Here is a 21,311-nt window from a genome sequence, read left to right as displayed (position 1 = left end):
ACAAATTCCTCCATTTTTCCTCTGGATATTTTCCCAAACAAACTACTTAGTCTTTTGTTCAGTCTTCTGCTCATGCTACAACAGCAGCACCTGCCCAAGTGAGATGTGGAGCAGGCAAGGTTTATTCTCACATGTACAGACTCATATAGTCAACTATCTATTGGACATCTCCATACATTTCAGATGTACCTAAAAAAACACTGGAACTTAGCATGTTTGTTGAGCTCTTGATTTTCCCTCCAGCACCAGCTATTTTCATATTCTACATATCTACATTATTGACAACTGTCTTCTTTTAGTTACTGTAGCAAAAAATCTTGTGTCATCCTTGACTCCTCTCTCTCTTTCACACCCCATGACCAATCTGTCAGCAAATTTTGTTAGCTCTACCTTCAAAAAATATCCAGAAACTAACGACTTCTTACCATCTCCACTGCCAATCCATCATCATCTCTCACCAGGATTATTTCAAAAGCCTTATAAGCTGAATCCCTGCTTCCATTCTCTTCCACTATATATTTTTAACAGTGGCCGGAAAGGTCCTGTTAAGATAGAAGCCAGATCATGTTATCTTCTGATCAAAATCTTCCAAGGGTATCCGACATTACTTGGAATAAAACCCAAAGTCTGCATATGATCTGGCACCTTTATAACTTCTCAGAACTCATCTCCTACCACTTTACCCCTTGTTCATCTGCTCCAGCCATGCTGGCCTCCTTGCTTTTCTTTGAACACGTCTGGTATATTCCACAGAGTCTTTGCATATGCTCTTGTGCGACCATCCACAGGCTGGCTCCCTCATCTTCAGATCTTTATGCAAATACTTCCTTTCATTGAGACTTATTTTGGCTACTCTATTTAAATGCATCTGACCCCTATTCCCCACCTACACACATGTCATAATGAATTTTCCTCCTTCATTTTTCTGATAGCGTCTGGTTTGGGTTGAATTGTGTCCCCAAACACATCTATTGAAAATCCTAACCCCCTGTGCCTGTGAATATGACCTTATTTGGAACTAGTGTCTTTGTCCATTTAATCAAGTTAAGATAAGGTCATGAGGGTAGGCTGTAAGCCAGTATGACTTATGCCTTTATGACAGGAGGAAAACATCATAGAAAGACAGAGACACACAGGGAGAATGAGAAGTGACAACAGAGGCAGGGATTGGAGTAATGCAGTTGCAAGCTAAGGAAAGCCAACTATTGATGTTCACCACCAGAAACTAGGAAGAGGCAGGAAAGGAGTCTACTCAGAGTTCTAGAGGGAGCATGGTCTCACTAACACCTTGATTTCAGACTGCTAGCCTCCAGATTATGAGAGAATGAACTTTTGTTGTTTTAAGCCAGCTAGCTGTAGTACATTATTATGGAAGCTTTGGCAAACTAATACAGTATGTATCACACCTTCTGATAGACTACATATTTTACATGTTTGTTGTATTTATCGTCTGTCTCCCCAACGTGGTAGAGTAAACTCCAAGGAGGACACACCATTTCTGGCTCCCTAGTCCATACTGCTCTGATCTCTGCTGGGTTCCACTCGATTCGACTTCTGCCTAATATTAATTGATCCTAATACTTCTGGATGAACCTGCAGAGAAATTTCATGAAGATATGAACTGAACTCAAAGCAAGAAGTGGAAATTCTACCTTCTAAGGATAGTGGAAGAATAATCTGGAATTGTATAAAATTTGGAGACAGACTACAGTGCTGTAAAGGAAGTCTTCCATTTGGACTCCCAGATAATACTGCCCATGTGCCCAGACCACATAGTATAAAGGGTTAGGTAAGTGCCTGTGTATTAGATGAAGAAAATCATGATGGATTGGTTGGACACAGAAGGATATATACCACAGAGAATTCCTGATAGCTCTGAAGATACCTTGTCAAAAATTTACGTGTTTTTAATTTTTCCTTGGTGTTGGTTTTAATAGCTTTTAATTTTTTTCACAGCACTGAAAGTGTCTCAATAACACTATGCCTCAAAGGAAATGTATTGTCTTTGTAACACAATATTATACGCATTATTGAATTCTGAAGCTAAACATGCTAGAAGAGCAATGCAAAATGAACAAAGCATTCTCTAGAATGCTTCAAATAACACCAAAAAGATATGTTGTCCATCTATCACCCAGAAGATGCACTATACCTTATTTCTGGTCTATAAATACAAATAGAAAATTATTAAGGAGAGAGAAAAATTTTTAAAAATCTGAAAAATAAAATGAGGATTCTTAGGGCAATGTAATGCAAAGTTTGGGGGAACAAGACTATGGAATTAGAGCTGGGTTTGAATTCTGGTTCCAAGACTCAGTAGCTGTGGAGTTACATGATAATAATAATAATATTATGTTAGTGACGACTAGTACATGCTTAAAGTGTTGTTGTAAGTTAAAGTGGGTTGTAAATTAAATACACATGAAAAATACTTCGCTTCGTCCTAAGTGGCACCTGTTATTGCTATGTCTTCCAATGCAGTTGCTATCTATAGGTGAGATTTATTTGAATCTCTTGTGAAAGAACATTGAGAGAGAGACTCAGTTCGCTACTGTAGAGCTGCTCAGAATCTCCTTTCAGGCTATGATCTGAATGTGCTTGTTGACAATAACTATTATTGGGACAAAGGAATCATGTACAGTCTTCCTGATTAACTACTGTATCACTTCCCATCATTGTCCTTTTCATCTTATTTGATATAAATATGTAATCTAATGATCCTTTCACTTAAAATCTCTCCTTTGATGGGGAGATTTTCAAAGTGCTTTTTCAGAAATTCATTAATTAGGCAAGTCTACCCATTTTTCTAGAGCCTATTACTGAGATACTTGAAGAACTTTGGGGACTAGGAAATTCCCCCTAATTTTCTAGAGGAGATGGAGAGACAGTCTCACAATTTTCAGAGTATATCATGTATAGGAGGAAAAGGGTTATTCTTGGAGTTAACCTTATCACTGTTTTCATATTAATGTTTATTTGCAAGTTCCCTTGAAAAGCTTTCACCATATGCATGAATTGACCACAGTCTATCATGACAATTAGACCCTCCTGGAAACTGTGCCTCCCTATTTTGATTATCTTCCTTTTTTTAAAAAACATTTATTTATTTTTGAGAGAGAAAGAGAGAGAGGAAGACACAGAATTCAAAGCAGATTCCAGGCTCCAAACTGCCAGTGCAGAGCCCGATGCGGGGTTCAAGCTCACAAACAGTTTGATTGTGACCTGAGCTGAAGTCTGATGCTCAATCAACTGAGCCACCCAGGCTTCCCTGATTATCTCCTCTTTAAGGCCTGGCATCATGGACTCTGATTTCCCAGCAACACCTTCACCTCTCTGATTTCATATCATGGCAAATGTCTAATTGGGGGTTCAATTGTCCCCTTAACTAGGTGTAGCTGGTTGTTAGATAACTGTGAACTTAAAAATACTCAGCTAGGGCCACCTGGGTTGCTTAGTCAGTTAAGCATCTGACTTTGGCTCAGGGCATGATCTTGGGGTTCATGAGTTTGAGTTCTACACTGACAGTGCAGAGCCTGCTTGGAATTCTCTCTCTCTCTCTCTCTCTCTCTCTCTGCTCCTCCCCCACTTGTATTTTCTCTCTTTCTCTCTCAAAATAAATAAACTTAAAAAAAAAAAACCAGCAAAAAACTACTAGGCTAAAGGAAACCACCAGGTTGCAGATGATCCAGGAACTTCATTGAACCTGAGTTTTGGCTGGCAATCTGAGCAGAGAGCTTGGCTGTCAACGAATGAAGCATGTTTTAATTAGGAAGCTTTATTACATCATTACAGGGAGGAAAGAGAGTGTGGTTTGAGAGATTGCAGGCTAGATGCTTAAGGAGGCTCTCCTGCCATGGGACCCTTGTCAGAATCTGACCTTTGTCATTCTGTAAGATGATAAGAAAGAAAAAGTGCTATCTTCCTTGGTTTGTATGGTGGTTAAGAAAATAACCAGATTTTTTGAAATTGCAGTAAAAGTGCCCTTCTTCAGAATTATTTTGGAAAAAGAGTGTGAGATCATTGCTGTGCCCTCTTTAAGAAATCCACACCCTAAGATTGCATGCTTCTCACTTTGCTTGGGTATCTCTACTCAAATGCCTCCTCCTCTATCTTTCTTTGTGGAACACATTACAACCTTCTCATTATAATTTATATTTGTAGGGTTATTATTTATTGTCGCCTCTACTGGAACATGAAGTTTATGATGGCACAGACTTGAGACGGTCATCACTCCGTTGCCAGTAAATAATCATTAAATGAAAATTGAAAGATTTGAAGGAGGGCCTGGGTGCCTCAGTCAGTCATCCAACTTCGGCTCAGGTCATGATCTCACGGTTCGTGAGCTCCAGCCCCATATCGGGCTCTGCACTGTCAGTGCAGGGCCTGTTTGGAATTCTTTTTCTGCCCCTCCCCCCACTCGTGCTTTCTCTTTCTCAAATAAACAAACAAACAAAAAAGGAAAAGACCTGAAGGAGGTGGTGGAGAGATGTTAGACGCATGGTGTACGATAATCAAATGGACACAACTAGCTGGTCTGGGGGCTATCAGGCCTAGTTTGAAAAAGAAGTTTTATGAAAACCTGACTAGTCTTGTAAGAGCATAGTTTCTGTCACTGTGGTAATGAGAAGCAGGAAGAATTATAATATACAAATAATCCTAAGAAACTCTTAAATTTTAGCCAATAGCTTAACCTCTCTGCCAAAATAACCTGCCTCCTATTTTCTGCATTATTTTTCATTACCCCAGTCAGAAGAGGGAAGAGTTGAGCTAAGGAAAACATCAGAGAGTAAGGGAAGGCTGGCTACTGGATGTGTTGGGGCTGGTAGGGACTTGGTGTGAAAGGTAAGTGTTGAGGCTTTCTGTCTCAGGTGGCTGATGACAATAGCCTGATAATCGGATTTACTCTCCTGTTCTCCATGGCTCCTTCCTTCCTTCCTCACTGCTAAACCTTATTTGAACCTTCCTCCTTTGCTTTCCTTTCTTATTAGTATCTTTCTTTCCATCCTGCCTTCATGACTGGGCAGCAGATGACTCAGGCTCCCTCTGGGAGAAGTCAGAGTATGAGGTTTGGAGCTAAAGGACAGGGACACCAAAATAGTATCTGTTCTTTTAGTTATTGGCTGAGCTGGCCAGACTCTGTGGTTGGGGGGTTGGGTTGGAAAAATCATTCGTTTTTCCAGTTTGACTTTTGCCCAGGGAGTGGTAAGAATGGAATAAATCTTAAATGCATTTTTAAAAAGTATACTTATGCTCTTCTCTGTGTGTCTGCTTTGAATAAGTTTATTGTCTACTGTTAACTTTAGTGAAAAATATGAGACGATGATGGCAATTAGGAGGGCTATCATTTTTGAACACGAATGTTTCAGTCCTTCTACTAAGCGCTATATTTGCATAATTTATTTTTTAATAGTTTTAACAATAAAGGTGGGTATTAGTATCAGCTCCATTTTACAGCAAAGGAAATTCAAATTTAGGTTTAGGAACTTGCTCAAACTCGAGCTAATAAAAAACAAAGTTTGCGGTTCAACATAGGCAATACACCACATTAGTAGAATGAAGTATAAAACACACATGATTATTTCAGTTGATGCAGAAAAAGCTTTTGAAAACTTCAACAACCTTTCGTGATAGAAACAATCATTAAACTAGGGATAGAGGGAAACTATTCGAAAATGTTGGCAAGAATGTGGAGAAATTGGAACTCTTGTAAATGATCGGTAGGGATGGAAAACGGTGGAAAAGGGTGGAAAACGGTATGGAAACTATGGAAAACAGTATGTCAGTTCCTCCAAAAATTATAAATAGAATTAACATATGATCCAGCATTCTCAATTCTGGGTATATATCCAAAAGAATTGAAAGCAGTGTCCTGAGGACATGTTTGCATACCCAAGGTTATAGTGACACTATTCACAATAGACAAGAGGTAAGAAGCAACTCAAATGCCCATTGATGGATGAATGGATTCACAAAATGTGGTGCATATATACAGTGTAATATTATTTTACCTTAAAAAGGAAGGAAGTTCTGACACATGGTACACCATGAATGAAACGTAAGGACCTTATGCTAAAGTGAACATAAGCTAGTCACAAAAGGACAAACACTATAGGATTCCACTTATGTGAGTTACCCATATTAGCCAAATTAAAAAAGATGAAGTAAAGTGGTGGACAGGGGCTGGGAAAAGAGAGAATGGTGAGTTAATGAAGGAACAAACAGTTTAGGAAGATGAAAAAAGTTCTACAGATGGATTGGTCACGATTGTTGTACAATGTGAATGCATTTAATGCCACAGAACATGCACTTAAAATGGTTCAAATATTAAGGTTTAAGTTATATATCTTGCGACAATTAAAAAAATAAAGTTAGGACTTATACTTGAAATTTGTTAAAAAATGCTTTGAGAACCCGGCGTGCTCAGAGCACTTGGCAGAATTACAAAGTAACAACTCTTCTATTGAGCCCACGGATTCTGAGTGTCTTCCGTGTTTTGGTCCAAGATGCCTGACCAATGTGATACAGAAACCAGTATTAAAAAATGGGTAAGACTTCCATTTCACAGTCAAAATGCCTAATTTCAAGTCCCACAGTTCATGCATGAGATTGCATGGTCTGTTAATAGGGTGCCATCCTTCTGATGCCCTGATATGAGTGGTAATTTCAGAAACTTCTGAGGCACATATCAGTTGCACTGCTTGTATGGACATAGCTCAGGTGTGGCCTGTACCACAACTTTATGAATGAGGTTTTGAGGCAAGAGCTATTCTTTCACACCTCATGTCCTTACTTTTAGAAAATATTTTGTGAACAAATTCAGTAGACAATGGAGTGGACGTAGATTTGGTATGGTCTAGCCTTTTGAAGTCTAGACTTAGCAATATGTGAGACTTTTCAGTGGGCTATTGTAAAAGAGGTTGTTTTTTTTTTTTCTTTTCCGATGTGCTTAACAGAAACTAAATATCTAAAACCAGCTTCAGCCTCTGCTTTAATGACTTCCAACCACCAACATGGAAAAGGGTATCCAGAAGAATTTTAGGAAAGTTAAAACTTATTCAGTGCATGGAGGGGTCATACATGCAACTTCTAATTATGGCCTTCTATACTATTTGTTGGCTGTGTGACATCAAGCAAGTTAAGTAACCTTCCTGAGCCTCAGTTTCTTTATCTTAAAGTGGGTTTTGTAATAGTATCTACTGCACAGGGTGGTGGTGAGGATTAAATGAGATGATCCCAAATGGTCTTTCTATTTTTACCCTTGCTGTCTTAACACTATTTTAACACAGCACTAATAGTTACAGGCATACTTTTAAGTCAGACCATGTTGCATCTTTGCTCAGTACTAGAATGGCTTGCCATTTTGCTTAGAGGGAAAGCCAAAGTCTGCATAGTGGTCTGCAAGGTCAGATGTGATCTGGCCCCTCTAACCTCTCTGCTATCCACTTTTACTATTTTCTGGTCTCTTCCCATTAGCAATTGTGACCTTCAGCGTCTAGGGATATTCCTGCCTAGAAGCTTTTCTGGAGGCTTATCCTTCTCTATGGAACATTCTTTACCCCCATTATGAACCTAGCTCATTCTTTACCTGCTTTAAAATTTTATTTCAGGTGCCTGGGTGGCTTCCTCAGTTGAGCGTCTGACTCTTGGTTTTTGGCTCAGGTCATGAGCCAGGGTCGTGGGATCAAGCCCTGCATCAGGCTCCATGTGCCACACTGAGCGTGGAGCCTGCTTAAGATTCGCTCTCCCTCTACCCCTTTCCCCCATGTGTGCTCTAAATCTCTCTTTCTCACTCTCTGTCTCTCTCTCGCTCGCTCTCTCTCTCTCTCTCTCATATAAAAAAACCAAACCAAACCAAAAACTTTATTTCACGTCACCTTTCAGTGAGGCCCACCCTAACGACCCTGGTCAAAATAGAATACTCCCTCTCCAGCATTATCCATCCCCCTTAGGCTTTTATGATCTTTCATTGGCACTTATCTTCTAATACACTAAGCAATAAACTTACAGATTGCGTATTTGACTATAGGTACTACTAGAAGTTAAGACCATGAGGATAGGGATGTTGATCTGTTTTTTCATTACTGAATCCCCAGTGCCCAGAACAGTGCCTGGCATATGGTAAGCATTTAACAGTTCTGAATGAATGAATGATTCCATATAAAGCACTTAGCACGCTACTGGTACATAGTAAGTGCTTAATATATAGTAGCTATTTTAAGGACTGCAGGCTGCTTCAAATCTGAGACCAGATGTGGTGTTTCAGACTTCTGCTGTAATGAACATGAGGAAAGCAAATTTATCTAACACGTATATGGGAAAAGTCCTGTGATGCCAAGGTCCTGAGCATATTATTTCCCATTCTCTAATTGTAGAAAGTGGTTAACAAGGGCATGTTTTTCATGTCATATAATTTAAAACAATCAAGGGTCTCAACGAAGTATATTATTACTATCAGGCAATCCAATTCTTGTAAAGAAACTTAGATATTTTTGCATTAACCTCTTAAACAGCAACTTTGGTTAACTATATGATTTGGGGCAAGTCATTAACCTCAGCGTCTTATCTGTTAGTGTCAGGTGACTGGGGATTGGAATACAGTTCTGGGTGTGGTCTCTCCAGGACCCTCAATTGTACCATTCAGTATTTTCATGGGATGAGAGGTTGAAGGTCTTTATTCAGACCCATGTCCAACAGACTAAGGCTTAAGAAAATAAATGAGTATTAGGCCCTGGAAAATTGTGTCTACCAAGTCAACTTCTGTTGGAGTTAAACTTAGCCTAAGAAATTGGCTCTCTGTAAACTTGTTGCTATGGTTTTGAGCTTTGCTTTTTGTTAGTTCTCTCTCTCTATTTTTCTCCTTCTCTTCTGTCCTCTTCCTCTCTTTCCGCATTCTTCCTTCCTAAGGTGTAACCCCTGCTCTGTGTGGCTGCTCTGGTCTTGGGATGTCTATTCCCAAGATTAGGAAGTCCACATCTATATCTAGCTCTAAAGATTTTCCCTACACTCAATAAATTAATAAGAACATTATGAATAATTTTATGTAAAGAACTCTGGAAGCTTACATAAAATAGGAAAATTATCTAAAATCACAACTTACCAAAACTGCCACAAAATGGAATATCTGAATAAGGCCTATATCTGCCAAAGAAATTGGAACCATAATCAAAATCCTTCATATGAGGAAAACTCCAGGCCTAAACAGCCTCACTGGTTCATTCCTCCAAAAGTTCAGGAAATAATACTGTATTTACACAGATTCTTTCAGAAAATAAAGAAAGAGAATGCTTACAATTCATTTTGTGAGGTCAGTATAACCTTGAAACTGAAACATGATATGGATATTATAGGGAAAAAATTACATCTTTTTATCTACCATGAACATAGATGCAAAATTTCTAAACACAATATTAGCAAATAGAGTGCAATAAGATAGAAATAACATAATAGTTCACGGCCAGGTAAAGTTTATTTCAGGAATACGGTAATAGTTTAATATATAAAAACCAATTAATATCATTTTAAAAATAACTTTAAAATAGAGAAAATCATATTATCATCTCAATAGATACAAAAAAGGCATGACCCCATTCATGACTAAAACAAAACAACTGTGAGAAAATTAAGATGAGAACTGTCTTAATGTGATAAAAAGGAATCTAAAAACTCTACAGCTGACATCATTTCTAATGGTGTAATACTGAACTTTTTTCCCTTAAAGTTGGAAATGTCCACTGTCACCATGTTTATTCAACATACTTTTGAAGGTTCCAGTCAGAAGAAAAAGGAATAAGAATTACAAAAATATTATATAATGAGAAGAATAAAGTTACCTCTATTACAAATGACATAATTATATAAGAAATTCAAAAGAAGTTATAAACTATTAGAATTAAGGTATTACCAAATTTGCTGGATGGAAAACCCATATGGAAAAAGTACTTATTTCTATATTTCAGCCAAAAATAAAACCATAAAATTAGAAAAGCAGTACCATTTAAAATAGGAGCTAAAAACTATGTACCTCTGGGTTAAATTTAAGATTTATAAGATGTCTATAATTAAACTACAAGTGTTGGTGCTCCTGGGTGTCTCAGTTGATAAGCATCTGACTTCAATTTTTTTTTTTAACGTTTTATTTATTTTTGAGACAGTGAGAGACAGAGCATGAACAGGGGAGGGTCAGAGAGAGGGAGACACAGAATCCAAAGCAGGCTCCAGGCTCTGAGCTGTGAGCACAGAGCCCGACGCGGGGCTCGAACTCACAGAGTGTGAGATCATGACCTGAGCCGAAGTCGGCCACTTAACAGACTAAGCCAACCAGGCGCCCCATATAAGCATCTGACTTCAGCTCAGGTCATGATCTCAGGTTTGTGAGCTCAAGCCCCTCTTCAGGTAAAACAACAACAACAAAAAACAAAAAACAAAAAACAAAAAAAACCCCACAAAAACCATGAGCCCTGCTTTGGGTGAGCCCCACTTGCTTCTCTCTCCCTTTCCCTCTGCCCCTCCTGGGATTCTCTCTCTCTGCCCCTTGCTCACTTGCGCCCTCTCTTTCTCTCTCAAAACAAACCAAACAAAAAACCCCCCAAAACCCTGTTGCTAAAAGAAAGAATACTTAAATGGGGGAGATGAATAAAGTTTGTGGATTGAGAGATTCAATATTTGTAAGATGTCATTTTCTCCAAATTGATCTATAAATTTGATCTGAGCCCAATCAAAACCTAGCAGGATTTGTGTAGAAATTGACAAGCTGATTCTAAAATTTATACAGAAATGAAAGTACCAATAAACCTTAGATAATATTGAACAAGAACAAAGCTGGAGGGCTTACAACACCAGACTTCCAGACTTAGTGTAAAGCTCCAGTAATTAAGAGTGTGGTATTATGCAAGGAGAGACAAACAGACCAACTGGACAGAATTATGAGTCTAGAAATAGACTCACACATACAGAATTTCTTGATTTATTAAAAAGGTGCCACTGCAGTTCAGTGGGAGAAAGTTGGCTTTTCATTAAATGGTGCTATAACATTATTCTTATGAAAAAAATGAACCTTGCCTCCTATATTACAGCATACAGTAAAATTAATTTGAGAGGGAATATAGATCTCTATTTGCAAGATAGAAAAAAATGGAGCTTTGGGAAGAATACAGAAGATATCTTTATGACCTTAGGTAGGCATGACTTTCTTAAACATAAACATAAAGCATTAACCATAAAAAAAACCTCTGATAAACTGGGTGTCAACAAAATTATGACTATTAATTCATCAAAAGATATAAATCATTATGATAATGAAAAGACAAGCCATATACTGGAAGAAAATATTTGTCATTTATATGTCTGACAAAGGCCTGGTATCCTAAATATACAAAGAGTTCATGTAAATTAATATGATATAAACAAACCATACAGTTTTTTAAAATTTCAGGTATTTCATAAATAAGATATCCAAATAACCAGTAAACATATCAAAATCTAATCTATATTATTATTCATCAAGCGAACAGAAAGCAGAATCAGACCTATAAATACAGAGAACAAACTGATGGTTTCCAGAGGGGAAAGGGTGGGAGGATGGGCAAAATGGGTTGATTTTGATCTCTGCCTTGATTCAGTGGTGGTTACACAGGAATATACATATACGAAGACACATCCAGCTGTATAGTCAAGATTTGTGTACTCTATGCACTTTACTAGATATGCATTATACTTCAAAGGCAAGCAAAATTAAAAATTAGATTTTAATAAAAGTAAAAAGCATTAGTTAAAAGAGCATACACAAGAAAGAATATCTAATGGGAAAAAGACAGTGTCTTCAACAAATGGTGTTGGGAAAATTGGACAGCTATATGCAAAAGAATGAAACTGGACTAATTTCTTATACCCAAAGATATACCCCAAAATATCTTATACACAAAGATAAATTCAAATGGATTAAAGACCTAAGTGTGAGACATGAAAATAATAAATCCTAGAGGTGACATTAACAGTAACCTTTTTTACATTAACCATAGTCATTTCTTTCTAGATAAGTCTTCAGAAGCAAGGGAAACAAAAACAAAAGTAAACTATTGTGATTTCATAAAAATAAAAACTTTTGCACAGCAAAGGAAGCAATCAATGAAACTAAAAAGGCAACCTATTGAATGGGAGAAGGTATTTGCAAATGACATATCTGATAAAGGGTTAGTATCTAAAATATGTAAAGAACTTATAAAACTCAATATCTAAAACCCAAACAATCTAACTTAAAAATGGGCGGAAGACATGAAAAGACATTTTCCCAAAGAGGACATGCAGATGACCAACAGACACATGAAAAGATGCTCAACATCACTCATCATCAGGGAAATACAAACCAAATCTATAATGAGATATTACCTCACACTTGTCAGAACGGCTAAACTCAACAACACAAGAAACAACAGATGTTGGCGAGGATGTGGAGAAAGATACACCCTTTTGCACTGTTGGTGGGAATGCAAACTGGTGCAGCCACTCTGAAAAGCAGTATGGAGGTTCCTCAAAAAATTAGAACTACTCTACAAACCAGCAATTGCAACACTAGAATACAAAAATACTAATTCGAAGGGATGCATACATCCCAATGTTTATAGCAGTATTGTCTACAGTAGTCAAATTATGGAAACAGCCCAAGGGTCTATTGACTGATGAATGGATAAAGAAGATGTGGTATCCTTGGAATATTAGTCATAAATATTGAAATATGAGTCATAAATGAGAATGAAATATTGCCATTTGCAATGACATGGATGGAACTAGAGAGTATAATGCTAAGTGAAATAAGTCAGTCAGAGAAAGACAAATACCATATGATTTCACTCATATGTGGAATATAAAAACAAACAAAGGGAAGAGAGAGAGAGAGAGAGAGAGAGAGAGAGAGAGAGAGAGAGAGAGAGAGGCAAACCAAGAAACAGATTCTTAACTATAGAGAACAAACTGATGGTTACCAGAGGGGAGGTGGGTGGGGAGATGGGTGAAATAGGTGATGGGGATTAAGGAGGGCACTTGCAATGAGCACTGGGTGTGGTATGGAAGTGTTGAATCACTATATTGTACACTTGAAATTAATATTACACTGTACGTTAACTGGAGTTTAAATAAAAACTTAAAAAAAACAGAATAAAATAAAAAAAGATAAGCCAACAGGTGGATGAACACAAATCCCAAATTCTCACACCAATGAATGGGCAGAGCACCAGGTCACAGTTCCTTGGGGCGAAACAACAGGCAGTGTACATCGAGGTCTGTGCAGGATTTAGGCTTGGTAGACGTCCCCTAAGCCCCTGAGCAGCAGACTGTAAAGCTAACAGCCCTTCAGCTCCTGTGGGTAGCTCAGCTGATACCAAATAGGCATGAATATCTCAAAAAGAGAACTGAGCAGCTTCAGGCACCCAGCTAGACTCTGCAGTCTAGGAGCCTCTAGCAACCAGAAGGGAGCTTTTAGCAGTTAGCCTTTCCTTATCTCACCAGCAGATCCTGGAGGATGCCTCTGGCATGGACTGACTTAGGACCTTTGCCTTTGGTTCATTTTCCACAAAAAAAAGAAGTCCCATTCTGTGCAAACCTTTCTGAGGATGAGTTTGTAGACATCGTCAATAAGACGACCACTTGGTAATCCATTTTAGGATATTGGAAAACTAGTTTTAATCCATTCTGATGGAAGATTTTATGCAAGAATTAAAGCATTCTAAGTCTGGTTTTTCGATTTCATATCACATCAACAAACTTTGCTGTGGATGGAATTAGCAGCCAAAGAGCTCTGTCTAAATCATTGCTTTCTGTTGTCCTAAGCTTTCTCAGTGTTGGATGTTGGCTTAGATGCCAAGCTGGACCAAGAACATCGTAAACTTCTTGTCTATTTAATGACTAAAATAATAGCCCTGTTTGATAATAGCCATCCCAGACTTATCCATCTCAAGCTATAAAGGGAGGCACATTAGTATTTGTGGTCACATATTGACCAGTTGAAACCTCATACGTGGCTTTCAAAAGCAAGTGAACAAATGGTTTTTTGGGATGAGGCACTGCAAAGAGCTACAGAGCATTGTAATTGGAAGCTCTTTATACAGCATACATTCATACTCACTAATATTATCTTACATTTATACGAGACTTCACAATTTCAACATGCTTCTCTATACATTCTCCCACTTGATTTCCATAAATTTCCATAAAATAGGTATCATATCCATTGGAGGTGCATTCAAAGTCACCAGTAAGTGAAGGAGGTATTCACATGACTTAGTACATCCATATCTATGGTTGGTGAGGCTGGACTTTCACAAGTGAAATCCTTTGCTTTTCAGCTTTCGAATTAGAGAGTTTGAACTAGCAAGTGGCCTTTCCTTCTTCTATCTTGTATTGGCCCCAAACCTTGCAATTCTTGACATTTATACAAGAGGTGCTCATCACACCATTTTATGAGGTAAGTCATACAAGGATCATGAACCTCATAGAGATCTTGTTATATTTCTCCAATATGATGGACACCCATGATAAAAGTAGGAGCCTTGTAAAAAACCATAAGCAAAGCTCCACATTTTACTTTAGGTTTAGAGAGTGTCAGACAAACTATTATTGAATCAATAGAGAAAGAAAACAAAAGCATAGTTGCCCTCTGAAACACCTAAATGACATTATTTTTTTAAATAAAGTGTAAAATATAGGACTTAACTCTAGGAAGACAGTTTAAAAATTAAGTTCTCCGTGAGGTCATTCAGCAGCTGAAATGATTAATAGTAGATAAAACTCATGAACTATCATAATTTCCTATGCTGTGGGTATATTATTTTTCTCTCTGGTTTTATTAAGATATATATGGGGGCGCCTGGGTGGCGCAGTCGGTTAAGCGTCCGACTTCAGCCAGGTCGCGATCTCGCGGTCCGTGAGTTCGAGCCCCGCGTCGGGCTCTGGGCTGATGGCTCAGAGCCTGGAGCCTGTTTCCGATTCTGTGTCTCCCTCTCTCTCTGCCCCTCCCCCGTTCATGCTCTGTCTCTCTCTGTCTCAAAAATAAATAAACGTTGAAAAAAAAAAAATTTAAAAAAAAAAAAAAAAAAAGATATATATGAAGAAAATATAATTTATACCAGCAAAATTCCTCCTTGTTAGCTGTTCAGTTCTGCAAATTTTGGCTAATGCATACAGTTGTCATACCACTACCCAAATCAAGAAGCTAGGTTTAAAACCATGCCCGTCAGACCCACCAGCTCTTTTCACTATTCCAGGGTACACTATTCTTGGGATCTGGAGGTATAAAGCTAAGAAATACCCAATTTTTGCAGACAGACCTAAGCAGGACCCTCTGCTAGGAAAGCGGTACCTGCTGAGGTGGTCTCCAGCTCCCTGGTTATAAAGAAATAGGTTGTTCTTTTTCTTTGACAACAAACCCATCTTCATCAATAATTTTTGACTTAGCCTAATGTAAGACTCTTATCCCTGTATGAATACTGCTCTGATTTCCTAGTAGAAATTTGATAGAGAATATATTTATAGACTGTGATGTACTTATCCAAATGGTTAATTCCACAATTCTATGATTACAACTACAACTTGACCTTAAAGTATGTGATGCCTAATTTTATCAATGGGCAAGCTATCCTGGACTGAAACCCCATAGAGGAAGAATGGATGAGTAATCAGACAAGTAAAAATTTGCTGCTTATAGCATCATCCAACTGTGTGTAGAGCAAGAATCATTATATTTTAACATGCTGGGAACATTTGTCTTGATTGAGTGTTAGTCAATAAAAATTCCTGTTTAAAGGATTGCTGCTGTGGGGTCTGCTCTTGTTCCTGAAACTGCAGGGACACACTGAAAATTCGAAGAAAAGCATACTACACAATACCTAATAAAGTGTTATAAAGTACTAAAATAGCACAGTCCCTTGTCCATTAAAAATGTAGTAAAATTTTCTGAAAATGAAATTTAATATTATGTGTTATTTTTTCTTTCTTGGAACCATAGATTACTTAAATATTTCCATTAGCGCCAAAATAGAGTGATATGATAAAAATGATGAAATGAAAGATTATGGTTTTCCACTGGGTATCAGAAGAAAAAAGATTGGGAGAATTATAATAAAAATAAAACTCAAAGGAATTCAAATGAATTCCATTTGCAATTAAAGCACACATTTAAGTCATAGGGTGATGTAGCCTTGGAAGAGGAGCTATGCTAATTTATAGGTATTTAATTAACTCCACAGGGTAGAGTCCCCTGTTGTTACTTTGTGTATATAATATTTATATTGATAATTACAAAACTAATTTAAAATACTAAAAAAGACCTAAGTGAATACAGTTAAGCCCATTCTTTCTCAATTTCCAAATGGTCCATATCAGATTGTGAAAACTGACCCAATATATTTTTTAAAAATGTTTTAATGTTTATTTATTTTTGAGAGAGAGACAGAGCATGAGCAGGGGAGGAGTAGAGAGAGAGGGAGACACAGGATCTGAAGCAGGCTCCAGGCTCTGAGCTGTCAGCACAGAGCCCGACGCGGGGTGTGAACCCACAAACTGCAAGATCGTGACCTGAGCCAAAGTTGGACGCTTAACCGACTGAGCTGCCCAGGTGCCCCAAAACTGACCCAATATTTAGCAAGGTCTTTACTCGAAACTTTAGTCGTAGTGGAACAAGGATGAAGAGGGAAGAAAGGAAACGTAGAAGATTCCTTCCTTTTGTTTTCTTTGGATGGACGAATCTAAAGAGTGTCCTGTGTAAACCTAAATGTGAGACCTGAAACCATAAAAATCCTAGAAGAGAGCACAGGTAGTAATTTTCTCTGATATCAGCCATAGCAATATTTTTCTGCATATGTCTCCTGAAGCAGGGGAAACAAATGAAAAAATGATCTATTGGGACTACATCAAAATAAAAAGCTTCTGTATAGCAAAGGAAACAATCAAAACTAAAAGACAACCTATTGAATGGGAGAAGATATTTGCAGATGACCTATCTGATAAGGGGTTAGTATCCAAAATATATAAAGAACTTCTACAACTCAACACCCCAAAAACAGATAATCCCATTTAAAAATGGGCAGAAGACGTCAACAGGCATTCTCCAAAGAAGACATACAAATGGTTGATAGACATATGAAAAGATGTTCATAATCACTTACCATCAACAAAATGCAAATCAAAACTACAATGAGACATCACTTCACACCCGTCAGAATAAAATCAACACAAGAAACAACAGGTGTTGGCAAGGATGTAGAGGAAAAGGAACCCTCATGCACTGTTGATGGGAATGCAAACTAGTGCAGCTACTATGGAAAACAGTATGGAGGTTCCTTAAAAAATTAAAAATGTAATTACCATATGATCCAATAAATCCGCTACTAGGTATTTATACCCAAAGAATACAAAAAAACTAATTTGAAAAGATGAAAGCAGGGGCACCTGGGTGGCTCAGTCGGTTGAGCATCCAATTTCGGCTCAGGTCGTGATCTCATGGCTTGTGAGTTCCAGCCCCGCGTCGGGCTCTGGGCTGATAGCTCGGAGCCTGGAGCCTGTTTCGGATTCTGTGTCTCCCTCTCTGTGCCCCTCCCCTGTTCACACTCTGTCTCTGTCTCTCTCAAAAATAAATAAATATTAAAAAAAAAATTGAAAAGATGAAAGCAGTCCTATGTTTATTGCAGCATTTTTTACAATAGTCACTATGGAAGCAACCCAAGTATCCATCGATAGATGAATGGTTAAAGAAAAAGTGGTATATATACACAATGGAATATTATTCAGCCATAAGAAAGAATAAAATCTTGCCATTTGCAACAACATGGATGGAGCTAGAGCTTACAATGCTAAGTGAAAGAAGTCAATCAGAGAAAGACAAATACCATATGATTTCACTCATATGTGGAATTTAAGAAACAAAACAAATGATCAAAGAAAAAAAGATGCAAATCGGAAAACAGACTCTTAGCTATAGAGAACAAACTGATGGTTACCAGAAGGGTGGTGGGTGGGGAGATGGATTAAATAGGTGATGGGGATTAAGAATTCCACTTATCACTATGAGCACTAAGCAATGTAAAGAATTGTTGAACCCTGATATTGTAACCTGAAGCTAATGTAACACTGTATGTTAACTATAGTGGAATAAAAACAATAAGCAAACAAACTATGTCCTTTTTGCTTTGTACCGTCTTGGCTGAAAGTAACATAGGGCCAACAGAAAATGAAGTTTTGTTTAAAAGACAATTAGTATTTATTCAATATAATTTTTTCACTTTGCTTGTATTTCTCTCATTCCTTTAAGGTACTTTTTTTTCCTCCAAAGTCATTACATGACTTTGTTTTCTCCTTTCTGTTTAAAAAATGGTTCAATTCTTGAGTTTGCTGGAGGATCAGCCTACAGGGCTATAGACCTCAGGCAATTGTGGGCATGTCCATGCTCTCCCAACAGTGGGGGCAACATCACTGAGTTGAGTAGGCAGAAAAGTCCTGAAAAAAAAATCCATTTAATTCAAAATCTTAGAGGAAGTAATGGAAATATAAAAAGAGGCATTAGTTGACAATATTTACTGAGCATGTAATGGAGAGTGTTTACACAATTATCTCTAAGCTTCATCTTGCCTGCCCTTGGAGAGGAGTGTACAGTGTTATTTTCTAAATTGTCTTGAGTCAAAGCTCTGATTGATTCCAAACATATTAGAGAAATTGTTACTAGAGTAAATATATTTTTAAAAGAATAAGACATTATTCGTTACTCAGAATGGTATACTTAGAATATAACATTAGATCTATTACAGTATAGCATCTTTAGGTCTCCCTCTCCTCTGCTTCTGTCTTCCCATCTCCTTCCTGGACTCTGACCCTTCGGCCTTCACGCCTCCCTCTTCCAAGGACACTTAAAATTCCACTGAGCTCACCCCAAAAACTCAGGATAATCTACCCATCTCATGATCCCTGACATATGTACATCTGCAAATTTCCTTTTGCCATGCAAGGTAATATATACACATGTTTCAAGGATTAGGACGTGGATAACTTTGGGGGAGTCATTATTCTGTCTATCACACATGCCAGTTGCTAGGATGTTTTTCCTTGATGACCATCCCAGGTTTCTACATCTCTGGTTTGAGATTAAACTATATTCTCTGCAAACTATAGATCTACTTTAGTAGCTTGTTTTCTCTTAGGTTTTGCCAATAGGGGGCATTAAAGGATACTGCAAGGCAGGACGAGGAAGTGAATTAATTCTTTTTTTTTTTTTTTTTTTTAGCTCGATGCTCTTGATTGGCACTTCCCCAGAAAAGACCCTCCCTGGCAGGTGCAGATGGTGTAGATCCCAGCTTTTCCTCAAATTCTCAGCATGGCCACACTTCCAGAATCAGTCTCATTACCCTCAGACTATGCACACAAGCTGGGCAATGGACCTCTTCCGAAGTTTGAGTCTTCACTCATCAGAGCCACTGTTCCAAGCATCTGGCTTCTGAAAACCTCAAATTATTTTCTTTCTTTCTCCAATCCTAGAGATGACAGCAGCTTCTTGCAATAATTAGCATAGTGTTCATTTTTAGGCGTTTCAGTTCTCCAGCATCTGTTTAACTATTTCCCTACATTAAAATCTCTTGGTTGAAGTACCTGGTATACTTTTGTTTTCCTGATAAATTTGCACTATGGTCAGTTTTTTTTTTTTTTTTTTGGTCAGTTTTTAAAATACCCCAACAAGTGGTTACAGAACTAAAGAGTGGTAATAGTCTTAGAAGAAATGGGTAGAAAGACCTCTGAGGGAAGAGAAGTGATCTCAAACCTGTCTGATGCAGTTGTTTTGCAAGAAACATTATGGGATAGAAATAAGAGCCTATCTTCCCACCAAAATCACTTCACAGGATCATAACATCAGATTTTTTTTCTTAATGTGAAACAACAAATATCCCAAAGACAATTACTTTGTTTTTGGGGTTTGTTAAATAACAAAATCATTTAAAAGAATACAACACAGAATTACTAGAATATCTCAATCCAGTTTAAACTATGCAAGAAACTGATTTAATGTGGCCAGATTTAATTCAATACTTAGATAATCTCTAATACCAGTAGTTCAATAGTCTTCTCAGTGAAGATCTTAATAACATTTCACACACATGTGTATGTGTGCCCATGTGTGTGTTATAAGAGAGATTTACCTTACATACTCTTACAGTCTTTTAGCTGCCAAAAAAACTATGCCTTTGAATTTCTACATGTGTGCTATAGTGAAACTACCCTCACAATTTATGACCTCGTTACATGTTTGAACATCCTTTAGATTACACTCTTGCCAGAGATAAATGCACTCAACATAAAATAATAATGTTTCAATCATGGAAATGTGATCTTAATCATGTTTAAACCTGCTTTTTAAACTCTGACATTAATTAGCAACCCAGAACTCCTTCTAAACCTCCATACCAGTCTTTGAAGAGGTTATTCATCAGATAAGAATGATGTTTGTCTAGGAGTGTACTTCTCTTAATGGACTTAATGTCATTATTTCTAAAATGTCTGGGTCCCCTTCTCCCTCATCTCCTGCTCAAGTTCAATGGCCTACATAGCTCTTTAAAGTCATTACGACACTGGGAGGAGGTGATGGACTAGAAGTATACAAGAAGTGAAAACAACCAAGTACATGTATAATAAAAAGATGACACCTTAGGGGCTGGGTAGGAGGGGTTGGGGACATAGAGCAAGTCACACTGAAGGTTATCAGGTATCTGAAGTTGGGCTACATGAACGATGGAGTTTAAAAGGGAAAAGTAATTTCTGAAAAGAAAAACTGGAGTGGCGTGTGTGTGTGCGCACACATGTGTTTAGGGTAGAATGTGAATAATATTTTCGTGTTCCAATCTGAGGTCTAGTGCTAGTGCTAAGGAACCCAGGGAATGTAATGGAGGTTCAGGTGCATGGATTTTCCCCCACTGATTACTAGTTGCTTCCTTGAGTTATTGTCCATCCTTCTGCTGCACCCTCCTCCCCCAAGCACAGAGCTCAGGGTTATCACAGAGCTTTCCCAAATCCTAAGACGGTCTTGTTTACTGAGAACTTAATGAGCTCTTAAATGGGATTAGTTATGTCATTGTCTAATATGTGACCTATCATAGAAATGACCTTAGCAGTCTTAATTATTGTGCAATATAAGAGATCCAGAATGCGTGCTAGGTAGAAAAGAGAGAAGAGGCTCTATGGGAAAATATTAATTTTGATTTGAAAATATAGATGTAAGGACAAGGACTGCCCTTGAAGTTCAGACTCTAGAGGAATAATACCAGACTTCAGGAAATCTTGACTGA

The 21,311-nt window shown here is 37.8% G+C and overlaps 1 long non-coding RNA gene across 4 annotated transcripts in view; it reads left to right on the top strand.

Annotated features, from left to right (window-relative positions):
* LOC147584090 (uncharacterized) overlaps nucleotides 1-19,622 on the top strand; it is a 46,482-nt gene extending 26,860 nt beyond the window's left edge. For 2 of the 4 annotated variants that reach the window (XR_015241006.1, XR_015241005.1), the window contains exons 3-4: nucleotides 14,337-14,455; nucleotides 19,262-19,622. This is a non-coding gene — a long non-coding RNA (uncharacterized LOC147584090). Of the gene's footprint in view, nucleotides 1-1,470; nucleotides 1,790-8,026; nucleotides 8,119-14,336; nucleotides 14,456-19,261 lie in introns of all 4 variants that reach the window. The other 2 variants (XR_015240998.1, XR_015241002.1) reach the window with 2 other exon arrangements.
* The last annotated feature ends 1,689 nt before the right edge of the window (nucleotides 19,623-21,311 follow it).

Source organism: Puma concolor, chromosome A1 (genome assembly GCF_028749965.1).
Source record: "Puma concolor isolate L17-30 chromosome A1, mPumCon1.1.hap2, whole genome shotgun sequence".
Classification (NCBI taxonomy): Eukaryota; Metazoa; Chordata; class Mammalia; order Carnivora; family Felidae; genus Puma; species Puma concolor.
Note: the sequence above shows the minus strand (reverse complement) of the source record. Positions and strands in the feature narration are given on the sequence as shown.